This window comes from Ailuropoda melanoleuca, chromosome 8 (assembly GCF_002007445.2).
Source record: "Ailuropoda melanoleuca isolate Jingjing chromosome 8, ASM200744v2, whole genome shotgun sequence".
Taxonomy (NCBI): domain Eukaryota; kingdom Metazoa; phylum Chordata; class Mammalia; order Carnivora; family Ursidae; genus Ailuropoda; species Ailuropoda melanoleuca.
The window spans coordinates 81,850,489-81,868,536 of NC_048225.1; the positions used below are offsets into that span (position 1 = coordinate 81,850,489).

The 18,048-nt window shown below is 42.1% G+C and overlaps 1 pseudogene; it reads right to left on the reverse strand.

Annotated features, from left to right (window-relative positions):
- LOC117803417 overlaps window positions 1-18,048 on the reverse strand; it is a 96,236-nt pseudogene that overhangs the window by 50,638 nt on the left and 27,550 nt on the right.

Genomic DNA, 18,048 nt, shown 5'->3' on the forward strand with positions numbered 1-18,048 from the left:
ACCAGTCTGACCACAATATGTAACAATAGCCTTCATTGTTAGCTAGAATGTGTCTAAAATTCACCAGTCACCATTTCATCTCCCGGCCCCATTCTGCTCACATGCAAATCCATCTTCCGTCTCTGTGTGATGGCCAGACCTAAGCCCACACCTACTTTCTCTGCAGTGAAGGCCTTCCTTGCTTGTTAACAGAGCCCCTCCTTGTTAAGCTAAGGGTGTTTTGTGCAGAAACACACCAAGTGCTTGTCTTGGTCCTTTCAGCTGCTATAACAAAATGCCACAGGCTGGGTGGCTTATAAACGACAGAAAATTATTTCTTACAGTTCAGAGGCTGGAAGTCTGAGGTCAGGATGCCAGCATGCTCAGGTGAGGGCATCTTCCAGGCCACAAACAGAAGTTTGTGGAAGGGGCTAGTGAGCTCTGTGGGCTCCTTTTATTATAGGGGCACTAACCCTAGTCACCCGGGCTCTGCCTAATCCCCTCCCAGAGGTCTCCCACTTCCTAATACCATCACATTGGGCATTAGGATTTAGCATATGAATTTAGGAGGAGGGCATAGTCAGACTATCACAGTGCTATGGTTCACAAACCTTACGAGTGTCTGCCTCCATTCAGGGCCTCGCCTTTAGAAGTAACTAGGTTTTTGGTGTATGTGTTTTTAAAAAACAAAGATGCAGGGGCACCTGGGTGGCTCAGTCGTTAAGCATCTGCCTTCAGCTCAGGTCATGATCCCAGGGTCCTGGGATCGAGCCTCGCATCGGGCTCCCTGCTCAGCAGGAAGCCTGCTTCTCCCTCTCCCACTCCCCCCTGCGTGTGTTCCCTCTCCCTGTGTCTCTCTCTGTCAAATAAATAAAAAATCTTTTAAAAAAAAAGAAGATGCAAATATTTATGCATATTCCCATATATGCATATGTCAGACATTTACAAATCAAAGGCAGGGAAGGTAACTAGGTCTTTTTCTTTTTTTTTTTTTTTTTAAGATTTTATTTATTTATTCGGCAGAGATAGAGACAGCCAGGGAGAAAGGAAAGACAAGCAGGGGGAGTGGGAGAGGAAGAAGCAGGCCCATAGTGGAGGAGCCTGATGTGGGTCGATCCCATAACGCCGGGATCACGCCCTGAGCTGAAGGCAGACGCTTAACCGCTGTGCCACCCAGGCGCCCCAGGTAACTAGGTCTTAAATGACAATAACATATCTGTTTTTAAGGACCTTTTTTTTTTTTTTTTTAAATCAGCCACCATGTAGATTTCAGGGCACATTTTCTCATTTGACTTTTACACATGAGAAAATTGTTGCAAGCCAGTTGAGCTGTAAGGTGAACTTGGCTGTGATAATGGGACACAGCTCAGCAAAGACAGCAAGGTCAGCTGACCGGTGTCCTGTTCTCCTTTGCATACTGTATCTACTGACCTGGTTCAGGATCACCTCTTTGTTCTCCAAAGGACTATCAGATTAGCACCAGAGTGGTCCAGGAATGTCTTTTGTACAATCAACCGGTAAGATTGAAAGAGGTTGATTAATATTTGAAATTAATCGCAGAAAGCCAACTTCGAATTGAGTTACCAGTCTAAGTTCCTTTTCTCAGTTGGGTGTAGAGAGTCTTGGGCAGGTGGGGAAAATATCTTGCATAGAACATAACTGTTTAAATCTCTAGTCCTGCTATGCCAAGCTGTGTCAACCAGATAGGCTAGAGATGGTATGGTGGAAAACAGACCCCCAAATCTTGGGAATGCAACTGAACTTTATAGCTCATGCCATATCTGCTGCAGGTTTGCGGGGTGACCCAGGGCAAGTGTCTCACATGGTGACTCAGCATTCCAGTCAGTCTTACCACTCTGCCTTGTCAATACTCACTTCCCCGATTGCCAGGACGGCGAAAGAGCAAAAAAGAGCAAATCAGTGCTTCCCCCTGGAAGTGACATGTGTCCCATTTCATCTACAAAAACAAGTCCCATGGCCACACTGAACTCCAAGCAGACAGGTGTATCAATTACTGGTTTCTGTGAAACAAACCACCCCAAACCTATGTTTTTAACAACATAGCTTATTCTTTCTCATGATTCTGTGAGCAGGCTAGGCAACTCTTCTGCTGGTTTTGCCTGGGTTTGCTTGCACACCTGTTTTTGGCTAGAGGGTCAGCTGGGCTGATTCACATGTCTGGCAGTTGGTGCTGGCTGTTGGCTAGGGTGCCTCAGTTCTTCACCATGTGGCTTCTTATCCTCTGGTAGGCTCGGCTGACTTCCTTCCACGACAGTCTCAGTCTTGTGGCCGTGTGTTTTAATCTATTCCAGCGGGTACGTGTGCAGTCTGCTCATGTTATTTGTGGCAGTTATGTTCTCTAAAGTCATTGCAAACGCTGAGTTAGAGAATACGGAGCCGTTGCTCCTGGGGGAAATACAGGGTTAGTTCCTAGGAGTCTCTGGATACAGCATTTTCATCAACTGATCAATACATAACCCTGTTTTATGTGTGTACCTATTTAACGACACCTAATTTAATACATACTGTTGACGCCTTAGCACTGAACTCGTGGCGTATAGCCCTGTAATTCATGCCTGAATGAAGCTTATCTAAAACGTATTTTCTGGGGCGCCTGGGTGGCTCAGTCATTAAGCGTCTGCCTTCGACTCAGGGCATGATCCTGGTGTTCTGGGATCAAGCCCCACATCAGGCTCCTCTGCTGGGAACCTGCTTCTTCCTCTCCCACCCCCCTGCTTGTGTTCCCTCTCTCGCTGGCTGTCTCTCTGTCAAATAAATAAATAAAATCTTTTAATGAATGAATGAATGAATGAGTAAATAAATAAATAAACAAACAAACAAACAAATAAATAAATAAAACATATATTCTCCGGAAGACACATCACAACCTTCCTGTGCTCAGAAACACCAGACAACACGTCAACGTTACACTTGGGGGCCGTTGAAACATGAAATCACCAATGAAAAGTACAAAAATGTGAAAAAATGTCTAACGAGGCACCCAAAAGGACATGTTTATTGTATAAGAACTGAAACAAGAAGGCAAACACCACCTTTGTTGTACCTTGGCTGGGAACGTGTGTGTCAGGTAAATGAAATCTTTCCTCACTCTGCTCATGTCCATGAATGACCAGGAAAGCAGTGTGAGTATTGATTTGGAATTTACAGATAAATGTTATCAAACAGGCAAATATAGAACCAACAAATAATGAGAACAATTGGAAACCGAATTGGTAAACAGTAATTTCTGTCACAGTCATCATGGGAAGACAGGAAAGAAATGAACATTTATGGTGTATTTAATATGTGCTGGCCTTAGGCATTTATTATATCACATTAGTGTATAATATACTTTAATATCTTTTTTTATTAAGATTTTATTTTTTTGACAGAGAGAGCAAGTGCACAAGCAAGGTGAGTGGGAGAGAGGGAAGCAGGAGCCTGATGTGGGGCTCGATCCCAGGACCCTGGGATCATGACTTGAGCCGAAGGCAGACGCTTAACAAACTGAGCCACCCAGGCGCCCCTTTAATATCTTTTTTATATGTTGCTGGATTCAGTTTGCTGGTGTTTGTTGAGAATGTTTTCTTGTGATGTATTTGTCTAGATTTTGGTATCAAAATCCTCCTACAATGAGTTAGGAAGTATTCCCTCCTCTTGTGTTTTTTGAAAGAGTTTGTAGAAGAATTAACATAATCCCTTATAAACTTTTAGTAGGATTCACCAGTGAAGCCATCTGGTCCAGGGCTTGTTCTTGGGGGAATATTTTTATTAGTAATTGAGTCTCTTGTCTTAGGTCTAGTCAGATTTTCTGTTTCATCTTGTATCAGGTTTGGCAGTTTGTGTCTTTCTAGGAATTTGTCCATTTCATCTAGGTGATCTAATTTATTGAAATACAATTGTTCATAGTATTCTCTATATTCTTTCTCTTTTATACTCTCTTATTCTCTTTTTTAATCCTGTGAGATCAGTGTAATCCCTCTGTCATCCCTGATTTTAATAATTTGAGCTTTCTCTCTTTTTTTCTTAGTCAGAGTAGCTAAAAGTTTAATTTTTTTCAAATATCCAACTTTTAGTGTTCTTGATTATTACTCTTTTTCCTCTTTATTTCATTTATTTTTATTCTAATATTTATTGCTTTCTTCCTTCTGCTTGCTTTGGATTTAGTTTGCTCTTCTTTTTTAACTTCTTAAAGTGGAAATTAATTTGAGATCTTTCTTTTTAATATAGGCATTCACAGCTTCTAAGCACTGTTTCTGTTGTAGCCCACAAGATTTGGAATGTTGTGTTTTATTTTCATTTACATCAGTTTTTATTCTAATGTCCCTTGCTTTTGTTTTTGTTTTGTTTTGTTTTTGACCCATTGGTTATTTAGGAATGTGTTTTGTAATTTCTAATATATTTCTAAATTTCCCAAATTCCCTTCTGTTACTGGTTTCTAATTTCATTCCCTTGTGGTTGAATAATGTACTTTCTATGATTTTATTCCTTTAAAAGTTATTAAGATTTGTTTTATGATGAAACGTATAGTCTATCCTGGAGAAAGATCTATGGGCATTTGAAGAATATGTTTGTTGTTGTTGGGTAAAGTATTCTGTAGGTATGTTATGTCTAGTTGGGTTATGGTGTTATTCAAGTCTTTGGTTTCTTTGTTGATCTTCGGTCTAGTTTTTATATTCATTATTGAAAATGAGGCATTGAATTTTTTGCTGAATTATCTATTTCTTTCAATTCTGTCATTTGGCTTGTATTTTGAGACTCTATTAATAAGTGCAGAGATATTTGTAATTGTTTTGTTTTTTTGATGGATTGACCCTTTTATCATAAGATTTCTTTTTCTCTAGTAACGATTTTTGTCATTTGCTGGTATAATATAGTAAAAGTAATTACTATAATATTTTGTCTGATATTAGTATAGTTATTCCAGCTTCTCTTTTCTATTTACATGGTATATTTCTTTCCATCGTTTAATTTCCAACCTAGTTGAGTCTTTGGATTTTAAGTGTATGTCTTATAGAAAGCACAAAGTTGTATCAGGTTTGTTTATTTTTATCCATTCTGCCAATATCTGCCTTTTAATTGGAGTATTTAAGTGTTAATCTTATCGAAGATCCTTTGCATGTGATAAGTTGCTTCTTTCTTGCTATTTTCAAGATTTTCACTTTGCTTTTGGCTTTTGATAATTCGGTTTGGTTTTGTTTTTATGTCTTTGAAAATCATAAATGAAACTGAAGCTGTTCCCCCAAATTGGCATAAGTTAACCACTTTTAACCAATCCCCTATCTGTAGGAAAACTCTAGCGCTATAACCAACTATTATAAAAAATAAACAGCCTCTGTGTTTTCACTGTATAAGCTGTTCTAAAATATAATAATCCTCTGAGCCTCATTCTACCGTTGGTTTGAGAGCTCCCAGTTTGTGAACTGTTTTTATATGCGCAATAAACTCTTACTAATTTAACTTTTACTATTTTAATGATCTGGTGATCTGATTTAATTTTGTTATTTGTTTTTTTTTGACAGTAACTAATGCATAAATAGAGGATTTACTGTAAGGATTAAATAGGCAAATGAATGTAAACCCCAATAACAGGGTCTCACTTAATGCTACTATTTTTTTTTTCTTTTTGGAAACTCATGCTCAAAGGGTGGTAATGCTACTCCCATTTATGTAACATTATTATTTTTTATTGAGGTTAATTGACATATAGCATTATATTAGTTTCAGGTATACAATCTAATGATTTGATATTTGTATACATTGTGAAATGATCACCACAGTAAGTCTAGTTAACATCTGTCATCAGACTAGTTACAAAATTCTTTTTCTTGTAATGAGGACATTAAAAATTTATTCTTAGCAACTTTCAAACGTACAATACAGTATTATTAACTATTGTCACCATGGTATACATTATATCACAATGACTTATTTGTTTATAGCTTTGACCACCTTCACCCAGTGTACCAGTCCCATGCCCCACCATCCCCACAACCACCAGTCTGTTCTCTGTACCTTTGAGCATGTTTTCCTCTTGTTTGTTTTGTTTTTTAGACTCCACATATAAGTGAGATCATACAGAATTTGTCTTTCTCTGTCTGACTTATTTCACTAGCAAAATGCTCTCGAGGTCCATCCATGTTGTTGGAAATGGCACAGTTTCATTCTCTTATGGCTGATTAGTATTACAGGGTGTGTGTGTGTGTGTGTGTGTGTGTGTGTGTGTGTGTCACATCCTCTTTATCCATTGATCCACTGAGGGACACTTAGGTTGTTTATGTATCTTAGCTATTATAAATAATGCTGCAATGAACAGGGGGGTGTGTATACCTTTTCAAATTAGTGTTTTTGTTTTCTCAGATAAATACCCAGAAGTGGAGATGCTGGATCATATGGTAGCTCTATTTTTAACTTTTTGAGGCACCTCCATACTGTTTTCCATAGTGGCTGCCCCAATTTACATTCCCACCAACAGTGCATGAGGGTTCCTTTTCTCCACATCCTCACCAACACTTGTTACTTCTTTGACAGTTTGATTTTGACATGGTTAAGGTACTTGAAGTTTCTTGAGCTTTTTGGATGTATAGGTTAATGTTTTTCATCACATTTGGGAAGTTTTCAGCCATTATTTCTTTAAATAGTCTTTTGTCCTTTCTCTCTTTTTCTTCTGGAACTCCAATTATGCATATGTTGTACGCTTGGTGGTGTCTCACACAAGTCTAAGTTTCTGTTTATTTTTCTCATTCTTTTTTCTTTCTGTTCCTGAGACTGGATAATTTTAGTTGACCTATCTTCAAGTTACTGATATTTTCTTCTGCCTACTCACATTTTCTGTTGAGCTCCCCTACTGAACTATTTATTTCAAACCCAGAATTTTGATTTGCTTCCTTTTTTAATAATTTGTATCTCTTATTGATATTCTCTAGCTGGTGACATATGATTCTTATAGTTTTCAGGGTGCCTGGGTGGTGCAGTCAGTTAAGCTCTAATTCTTGGTTTCAGCTCAGGTCATGATGTTAGGGTCATGAAATCAAACCCTGAGTCACGCTCTGCACTCAGTGAAGATTCTGCTTAAGACTCTCCCTCTCCATGTGCCCCGCCCCCCACCTCACTTGTGCTCACTCTCTCTCTCTCTAAAATGAATAAATCTTTTTAAAAATTCTTGTACTTTTCTTTAGTTCTTTAGACATGTTTTCTTTTAGTTCTTTGAATATATTTGAAATAGCTGGTTGAAAGTCTTCATTTGTAGTCCAATTTCTGGGCTTTTTGTGGGACAGTTTTTATTGATTGCCTTTTTCCTGTGTATGCCATACTTTCTTATTTATTTACTTGTCTGGAAATCTTTTTTGAAAATTAGACATTTTAAATGATGTGACAATACTGAAAATCAGATTTTCTATACTCCAGAGGGTGTGTTTTGCTGTTGCTGTTTGTGGTTGCTGTTTGTTTGTTTGTTTATTGGCTTTTCTGGACTAAGCATGTTTTGTTATGTGTGGCCACTGAACTCTCTATTTATTTAGCTTAGTGGTCAGCTTGTGATTGGGCAGAGATTTTTTTTTTTAATGCCCAGAACCAATAAGTCTCTCAGTCTTTGCCAAAGATTCTGTGTGAGTGTTGGAGCATTCCTTTGACACTAAGCCAGGCAGTTGACAACCCTCCCTTAGTCTTTAGCTCCTGCTTTTTCAGAGCCTCAAGGTTAACCAGAGGCTCTGAGGACATATGGCCTTTTTGGATCTTTCCTAAACATGTTCACACAATGCTACATATGCATATGACCTTGTAGGTTCCAAGGAATATGCTGGAGTTTTCCAAAGGCCTTATAAACATTTCATTCTACAGATTTTTAAAAAAATTTTTTGGTTAACCCACTGTTTACCTCAACTGCTATCTACCATGTCAGGCAGCTGTAAAGTTATATAATTGCCTCTAGTTGTTGTCAACAGATATATCAGAGTAGAAGGCTTTTCACACTGGGGGAGCTCCAAGATAGGTCAAATAAAGATAGCCTTGTCAGTGGGGTCTTTCAGAAAATCACCAGACAGATGAAATCATGACAGATCTCAGGGAATGAGGTTTTGAAGGTGTTCCAACCCTGTTTTGTCCCCTCCAGGGGCTGGCAGGCTTGTACTGTTCACCACAATTGGAAGCGATTGTTTTCCAAAACCACCATAGAGCTGGAGGAGGACACGTTAAAATGTCACAAAGTTTTCTGTTCTTGCTGAAATTCAGTGGGTTTAAATATATATATATTATATATTTTTATATTGTTATATATTAATATATTTTATATTTTTATTTATATTTATATATAAATGTATACATTTATATATATAAATATGTATATTGCTCTCTCTCTGACAAATAAATAAAATCTTTAGAAAAATAAAATTTAAAAGTAAGTTCAAAAGTATAAAATGTTTAAGACAGCAGCTTTTTTTAGCTTTCAACTCTGCCATCCCTACAGTGTGACCCTCATCCTCACGGTCTAAGATAAGTGCTTGAGCTCCAGCTTTCGTATCTGCATTCCAAGAAACAAGATGGAGGAAGAGGTGAAAAAGCACACACACCCTTCCTTTAAAGACACTTTTCAGGAGTTACACATGATATTTCAGGACATAGTCACATAGCCACACCATGTGTCCATCTAAAAACTAAGGGTTTATTAGTAAGAAAGGAGGGGAACTAGCTGTCTCTGCCACGTGCATTTAACATGTGAAGAAACTGAGGTTTTGAGAAGCTCAGTCATGGGCTCAAGGACCCCCAGGCAGTATGGAGTGGTGGCAGGACTCCAGTAATGTGGCCTACCTCTGAAACCTGTACCTTTAGCCATACTGATTCAGGGAAGTTGAATAACTTGATGAGGTAAACCTAGTTCGCAAGGACAGATATGTCCAGCCCCAATAATCATCCTTTTTCCATTATTTACCCCAAACCATCTGACTCTGGTGGGCCGCCAGGAGGAGTGACAAAAAATAGACCTCACTGTTCAAGCTGAAAATGCCTGGTAGAGGTCCATTAAAATGCTAAATGAAGTGCATTGAGCATCCTTTAAGCAGAAGACAACGAGCACCTGAAAGACAGCAAATGAAAGAAGAGAACAGACCGTCAGATGAGAAACAAACGCTGTAGAACTTGTTTGCTTTCTGATGTGGGCTTATGGTACTAGTCAACTACAGCTGTGAATCATGACAAAGAAATCCGGATTGAGAGTTGTGATTTTGAACAGAACCGTAAATACGTTTTGCTGGCCACCAATCTCCAGGACTCCCAGCTCCCCTCCAACAAGGCCATAGTTTTTATTAGTTCTTTCCATTCACATCCAGCTCTGGATGGGTCGAGGCGCAGTTAAGCCCAGGTCAGAAGATTCCATTGGGGGCGCCTGGGTGGTGCAGTCGTTAAGCGGCTGCCTTCGGCCTAGGGCGTGATCCCGGCATTATGGGGTCAGGCTCTTCCGCTATGAGCCTGCTTCTTCCTCTCCCACTCCCCCTGCTTGTGTTCCCTCTCTCGGCTGGCTGTCTCTATCTCTTCAAATAAATAAAATTAAATCTTAAAAAAAAAAAAAAGAAGATTCCATTGCATCCACCCAAGGTGTAAGGGAACAGACAAACCCCAGTGCCTGCCTTGACTCACCCATTTCTTTTCTTTTTTTATTTATTTATTTGACAGAGATAGAGACAGCCAGCGAGAGAGGGAACACAAGCAGGGGGAGTGGGAGAGGAAGAAGCAGGCTCATAGCAGAGGAGCCTGATGTGGGGCTCGATCCCATAACACGGGGATCACGCCCTGAGCCAAAGGCAGACGCTTAACCACTGTGCCACCCAGGTGCCCCTTGACTCACCCATTTCTTTTCTTTCTTTGTCAATTCTAATTTTTCTTCACTTTGGATTGTCCTAAAGCTGAGTTCATTGAGACCTCAATCAGGTCGTATTGTAATTACAAATTCAGAACAGGTTTTCTATTCCACCAGCGTGCTTTTTCACGGTGCTCACAGAGGATGCTCTCACTGAGCGGCTATCAATGGAATTGCAGTTTGATAACCAAACAGAAGCACAGTTGAAGCTGTGGTGACTAAATCATCCCCATTCACAGCCACCCAAAGATAATCCACTGTTCCCTGTGGTTTGAATCCATCACAAAGAAAGGAGGGAAAGAAAAAAGGATTTGGTTCCAGCAATGGGAGTAATTCTAGGCTTATCTAATGGTGTATGTTTGGGTTACTGAAGTTAAAAAAAGTCCTGGTTGGACCTTGAGCCCCATAGGAAACTGCCACCTGTCCCCTCCCCTGCCTCTGGAAGCCTCGTCACTAGCACACAGCAGATCCCCATGCTAAGAGCTCCCCTGTACACCCTGTCCTGACACTTCAAAAATAACTTCTGCTCATACCTTCCCTTCACTCGCATGCATGTGCACACACACACACACACACACACACACACACACACACACACTTGCAGGAATAGCTCCAGCCTCTATCTTGTCCTCCACTTTGAACTTTTTCTCAGGCTTCCCCACTGGTCTTCCTTTAGCTTCATACCTGGATTCTTTCTCTATACAACAAGGTTAACAGATGTCTAAATACTTTATGTGGATACAGTTAGAGATTCACATGCAGTAGTAAGAAATAATACAGGCAGATACCATGTGTTCTTTACCTGGTTTCCCCCCAGTGATAACATCTTGGAGACTGTAGTACAAATGTCGACCAGGATATTGACATTGGTACAATCCCCAGATCTTATTCCGACGTCCCCTGTCTTACCCGTATGCACCTGTGTGTGTGCACGTTTATTTAGTTCTATGCTGTTTTATGATGCGTGGTGGTTTGTGTATCAATCACCATCTCTTGTGTTACTTTTGATAACTCCACCCACCTTCCTCTTCTCCCCCCTCCACTCCCCAGCCTAACCACTAATCTGTTCCCCATCACTATAATTTTGTTATATTCAAAAATGTTTTATAAATGAACTCATAACATATGTAACCTTTTGGGATCAGCTTTTTTCACTCAGCCTAATTCCCTCGGGATCCATCCAAGGTAGTACATATCGGTAGTTGGTTCCTTTGTGCCTGAGTAGTATTCCAGGGTATAGATGTACCACACTTGAGTTCACTGGTTGCGCACTGGATGTCTGGGTTATTCAGGATGTCCGGGTTGTTTCCAGTTTGGGGCTATTCCAAATAAAGCTGCTAAGAATATCCATATACAAGCCTTTGTGTGAACGTAAAACCTATGTTTTTTTTCCTCTGGGATAAATGCCCAAGAGTGCAGTTGCTGGGTCATGTGGTAATTGCATTTTAGATGTATAAGAAACTACCACATGTCCTCCAGAGTGATTGTACCCACCAGCAACGCGTGCGTGATCGAGTTTCTCTGCACCCTTGCCAGCAATTGATAGTATCACTATATTATTTTTTAAATTTTCGCCATTCTAATAGGTGCACAGTGAAATCTCATTGTGGTAATTTAATTTTTTACAAGTCTATTTTAATATTTTAACTTTTAATTGTTATTATTTGCACAGCTTTCATATATTTTTATTTTGCAGGAGCTCATTTACTACTGAATGTGGGAAGTGTTGAAAAATTTCAAATAGTGTTTCACATAATATCTTTTCACTCATTTGGTCACAATTTTTTTCAATAGGCCAAGAATTCTCTCAGCGCCTGCTTTTGATATATGACCTGCTGCACAACCTTGAAACCTTTTCAGTAATTGTCGACTCAAAGTTAACATGACATATATGCCATGAATAGTGTAGTTAAATGACTATTCCAGCCCTCATGGGCCTATTTTTTAAAAAATATTTTATTTATTTATTTGAGAGAAGAGAGAGAGGGAGAGAGCATGAGCAGGGCAGGGCAAGGGGCAGGGGACCGAGGGAGAAGGAGACGCAGATTCCCCACTGAGCTTGGAGCTCTGTGCAGGGCTCGATCCCAGGATCCAGAGATCATGACCTGAGCCAAACTGAGGCATTTAACCAACTGAGGCACCCAGGCGTCCCCCCTCAAGGGCCTATTATAAAGGGAATTGCTTTGTCCATATACCAATTATGTTTCTGTGTTTATTAAATATTTTCCTTTATCTTTTTTTAAAGATTATATTTATTTGAGAGAGAGCATGCAAGCAAGCGGAGTCGGGGGGCAGAAGGAGAGGGAGAAAGTGTCCTAAGCAGACTCTGCACTGAGCACAAACCCAACACAGGGCTCGATCTCACAACCCTGAGATCACAACCTGAGCAAAACCAAGAGTCGAAGGCTTAACCAACTGTGCCACCCAGGCGCCCCTATAAGATATTTTTCTAATCAAAAAATTAAGCTATGAAAAATAGACACCTGACAATTTCTCTTCCAGCCCTTCCAGAATGAGAACCCATTGCAGTTGCCTTCTTGATTCCTCAACTCTGTCCAAGCCACGTCCATCCCAGCTTTCAGGCCATCATACCTGCACCTCAGGGGAAGAAGGAGGTAAGAGGGGAGCCTCAGTGTTCCAGGCTCCTATTTGTCTGGGAGAGAAATCTGACATTTTTAGCAGAAGAGTAAAATGTTTGCTTTGAAAAGAGTGGAGACCCAGTTGCCTGGATACTGTCAGGAATGCACATCATCAAATCTGTGGGTGACTGGTAGCTGCTTTGTCTCTATTTGAGCGTCCAGCATGTTCAGGGGAAAATGAAACAGCTCTAACAAATGACCCACACCTGCCTGGGCTTTCTCTGTGGGCCTCTGGGTGTGTACGTGTGTGTATCACACACCCACACATATGCATGTAATGAATAGCTTCGTGTAAAAACTCTGCAACAAACATCAATTCTGTAAATTACCAGGGAGTCCTAATTGGGTTTGCTAGCAAAGCAACTTCTAAAAAGACTATAAATAGTAGCCACATGCCTTTGTAGGCAGTGCAGCTATTTCTTTTTTGAATAGGGGATTCTTATGTTACAAGGACATCACAGATTACTGAATAATTTATTTAATGCTAGATTGTCTGAGCTTCAGTCTTTGCCAATGAGCTCATACCCAAATGTCTAAAGAAGATAAGGTGAGCAAAAGCTAGATTTCGGGCTTGGATGGGCTGCTTATTTTTTTTTATTAGATATGTATGGCTATTATAGCTATATATACATATTTTATTTGATATTATCTCTGCTTCAAAGGTTGTAAATAGAATAGAGGCACCACTTTATTATTGACATGAGCTAACTCATAACAATGCATTCAACGCACAGCGCTGAGAAATACAGAATAGAACGATGACCTTGCCTACGCTTGGTGGTTTTAACAAAGGACTGTGATATATCGGGGAATGTTTGTTCTCTATGAAAATATAGGGAACCAAGAGAGGGCAAAATTCAATAAGAGGATGTTAGATTTGGAAAATAGAGGCAAGAAAAAAAGATTTGGATGGCTATTTTTCTGTGCACCCCTGCTGTTAGCTTTTCAATGATATGGAGTTTAAAAACAATGACTTTTAAGCTTACAGATCTTAGGCAGTTTGCCTATATATAGCTCTCAGGTGAGCAGAGGTGCCTTGGAAGATGGGTACACTTTTCTGTCAAGTGTAATTTTTATAAAGGTAAAATTTGTTTAAAAGAAAACTTAAATTTGGGGCACCCGGGTGGCTCAGTTGGTTAAGCGCTGCCTTTAGCTCAGGTCATGATCCCGGGGTCCTGGGATCAAGCCCCACATCTGGATCCCTGCTCAGTGGGGCGTCTGCTTCTCCCTCTGCCCTCCCCTCACTCGTGCTCTCTCTCTTTCTCTCTCTCACTCACTTGAGTAAATGAATAAATTTTTTTTAAGAAAGAAAAAAGAAAATTTAAATTTGACAACGGGAAGATAGCAAAAACCTGGAACAGGCACATAACATAAGAGGAAATCTGTGTGTCCAACAAGTGTGGCAGGAGGTACTTCGTTTCATTAGTAATAAAGAATGAGATAGCCCTACACACCCACCTGACCAGTTAAAATTTTCAAGTTTGCACATAGCCAGCGCTAATGAGAATGGAGAATACTGGGAGGGATTGGGGGTGGGGAGTCGGCATTGAAGCAACGATGTTGGAAAGTAGCTACCGTCATCAGCTGAGGCTGAAGATTCACACACTTCTTTACAGTTGAAGAAATGCCACTATGGGAAAATGCCCTATGCAGCAGGATATATACAAAAATGTTTATAGAGACATTGTCCCTAATAGTCCCAAACTGGAAACACCCAAATGTCCACCCAGCATAGGAAGGACAAGAGCTAGAGCCACTTGCGACAGTGGGGATGAATTTCACAAACATCAAGATACAAATACACAGAATGAGGGTTCGTTGATAGAAGGTTCGTAAACAGGCAAAACTAAATTCTATTGTTTAGGGAAGTCATTGTAACAAAAGTCAAGATAATGGTTACTGTTCAACTAAGGGAAGGATGGTGACCAAGAATACTGCACAGCAGAAGCATTCTCTTTCTTTTTTTTTTTTTTTAAAGATTTTATTTATTTATTTGACAGAGATAGAGACAGCCAGCGAGAGAGGGAACACAAGCAGGGGAAGTGGGAGAGGAAGAAGCAGGCTCACAGCGGAGGAGCCTGACGTGGGGCTCGATCCCAGAACACCGGGATCACGCCCTGAGCCGAAGGCAGACGCCCAACCGCTGTGCCACCCAGGCGCCCCAAAGCATTCTCTTTCTTTACCTGGCTGTGGCTCCGAGGGGTTTCACTTTATCCTTATTTACTAAACTGGATACTGATGTGTAATGCACTTTTATGTACATAGGTTATAGTTCACACTTACATGTGCATGCAAAATGCTTTCTAACTATACTGTTCCAGCTGAAAGATCAAGATTTTTTAAAGCAAACTCCCAAGTTCAATTTAGCACCCTTAACAAAATGAACTTGAAGTATTCAGTTCAACTGAATGAACATTTCAAGCAATAAGCCAGATCTTCCACAGAGTTCCACATGAAAATTCTGTAATGCCTGCTGGGAGGACAGGGGGGATGAGAGGAGGGAGCGCTGGCCGCCAGAGCAAAGGCTCCCTTCCAGCCAGCCCTGACCCTCAGCAGCTGTTTTCCTGGGCAATTCTCTGGGCCTCATTCCTCATCTGTAAAGAGGATCAGACCCAATTAGAACTCCTCTGAGAGTCTTCTAGAATATTCTTGGGATTTCTCTGTGGGAACTTAAAAAATTTTTTTATAAGAAATTCTTTTCATTTTGACAAACATCTGAAAAATACAAGCATCGTCTGGGTCTTCTGTAGGTCCACCTTGGAGCTCACGGTGCCTGTATCACTCTGGGTTTAGGGACCATGTTGAAGCCAGATGTGCTCTTCTGTCTTGAGCCAGGAAGAAGAAAACATAGGTGACCTTAATGAGCAAAGTCTGCCTTTGCCTAGTGACCTCACAAAGGGCTCACAACCAAAGTTTTCACAGTAGAAGGGACCGTGTTGCGTGAGATTTGAGTCATGGGGCGATGCCTGACCCAAAGAAGAGACTAGGCACTTGCGTAACAAAGCAAGGGGCAGTTTCTTCCACAAGATTGTGCCATCTGTCTCATTAAATTAATGGGTTAACTTGTATTGGTTTCATATTTGGTTTGTCAAAATCATGAATTTGTCTTGCTTTAGTAACTGTAGAAGTTACAAGCCTATGGGATGTATGCCCAGTTTCATGTTTATACACATTTAGCTAACAATCTTAAAAAGCAATTTACATCAACACTGAAATCCTCAGAAAGTTTTTTCTTGAGAAGGCACCACACGTCATTTGAATTTCAGCCTCACTGAACCCCATGAACGCCGCTGACCCTCTCGTGATCCTGTGTCCAGTTTGGAAATCAAGCCCTTTCTCGAGCATGTGTTAGGGTGCCTGGGATCCAGCCCCTGTCGTAAGGAGGAGTGACTCTCAACTGCATGTGATCTTGCCTCCCGGGGACATTGGAAAGTGTCTGGAGACGCTTGTGGTGGTCACAGCTGGAGCGGGGGGCTAGTCAGTAGAGGCCAGGGATGCTGCTAGCCATCCTACGGGGCACACAGGTCAGCCCCCACCATAAGATAGAATTATCCAGGCCATCACCAGTAGTGCCCAGGTTGAGAAACCCTGATCCTGCTCTCTACAACTTTAACTTCTATAAGAAGCAAATCTTATGAGTCTTTTCCCAGTTAATCAGAGTAAGGCAGTAGTGTTCTCCTGTAACTTATCTCTCACAGCACCTGTTTCCTTCCACACAGCAGAAACAGGCAAGCATGCAGAAACAACCCCTCAGGCGTGAGGTCAGTTGCATGACTGGCTTGATTTAAGGAGGGAGGTTTAGAGGGGTCAGGCACCGGGCTGTGCTTTGAGTCAACCTTATTCCAGGTCCTCCTCTGTCGGGTCCTGGTCTGCCACCTACCTGGAGTGACATGGTCTGATGTTTATAGCCAGTCTCCGGAGGGAATGTGCTCTCAAGTGATTCCCAGAGGAAACCCCTGGAAAAACAATATTTGAACAGAAATGGTAATAAGAGCTTCAAACAGATCAGAGTGGTTCAGACATCTGAGAAATCTGGATCACTCTCCAAAGTGGCTGTAAGGGCCCACGTAGTTGTGTGACAATGTGCTTATAACGTCTTCTGAGAACGTCTGTCCCTGTGCTGTCTGTCCCCACGTCATCAGTGTATTTGTTCACGTAGATCCTGCCGTACGTTCCTAGGTCCTATCTCCTCCCCCGTCAGAGTTTAAGTCCTTGTGAATAGAGCCTTCCATGTCTTTTGCTGGCACTGGAATGCCACCCGGCATGCTCAGCGCAGGGGTCTGCTCCATGGGTGGTCAGCGCTGTCAATGAGCTGTGAGAAAACAGGCCAGCTGGGATTATGGGTAATGGTTTCCCAAACATTGCCGGCCATCCTCTCCAGCCCCTCGTCCTGTTCACCTGTTATTCTAGTCACCAGACTCCAGTCATAACCAGCCTCTCAGCTTTGGAAGCGTTAGAATCTATAGCTTTCTCCAGGCAAGAAAACAGCCGTTGATCTCCAGGACCAGGAAAGGGAATGTGCTCTTCCTCACCAGGTCTGGGCAGGCTGCCGAAGGTAGAGTTGGGGCGGGGGTTCTGAGCACTCCTCAATCTCTACCCCATCTGGCCTCCTCCCCACCACACTGGTACCACACCAAGAGTCATTGAGACCGCTGTGGGCAAGTCTCCGTCCCTCCTTAACAACCAGTGATACAGGGCAGCTGACTGGATGCCCCACATCCTGCCTAAAACCAGCGTCCTGCCCTTCCCCCACCCCTTTTGGAAAAGAAAAACGAAATCCTCTAATGTGTAGTCTTTCAAAGACTCGTGGGGGCAGCATGCCTTCAGCACAACACATGCACCCCTGGGGGGGATGGCAAATATGGCCCTTATTTCCTGGCCCGGACTGTAGGGGTCTGCTCAGATCCCACAGCTGAGAGGAGGCTGGAGCTGCCGTGGGGGCCCTGCCTGTGGGCACAGGCATTTCGGCTCGGCACACAGCCTGCACAGCTCCGGTCACTGTGGGCTCTTTGGTTGACAACCCTCCTCCAGGTGCCTGGGTCCTGCACACCTGGGGGCCTGCGTGGCTCAGGGCGGCTCACTGGAATAAGCACACACACCGTGGCTAAGGAAGAAAGCAAACCAAAGGCAAGAGAGGCTGGCCATTGGCTATGAGGGCCTGAGGCCGGACCACAAAGAGGAAGGCCCACATTGGGGTCAGAGGTCAGAAGGGTGCTGAGCACAGCGAGTACTGCAGTAGGAGACAGGAGAGTGGAGATGGGTCAGGTGAGTCCCCGAGCAGCAGCAGGCTGGGGGCTGCTCTTTCATGGGGCCCGGTGAGGTTTTAGGTCTGGGGGAGGGCAACGAGGAGGGAGACGGACTTGAGAGCATCAAGAGGATTAGGCAAGACGGGACCGGTCCGTTTTAGCCTGATTTTAAATCTATCATGTTCAGACTTGGTTGTGGGGAAGGCAAGGAGCAGTTGTGAGTTTTCCCTGACTTTACCCCCACACAGTGGTGACCTGGAGCCCAGTCTGGGACACTGAGAGGGCCAGCCAGATTCTGCGTTAGCAAAAGTTGGGGGGTCCCCAGCTCAGCAGT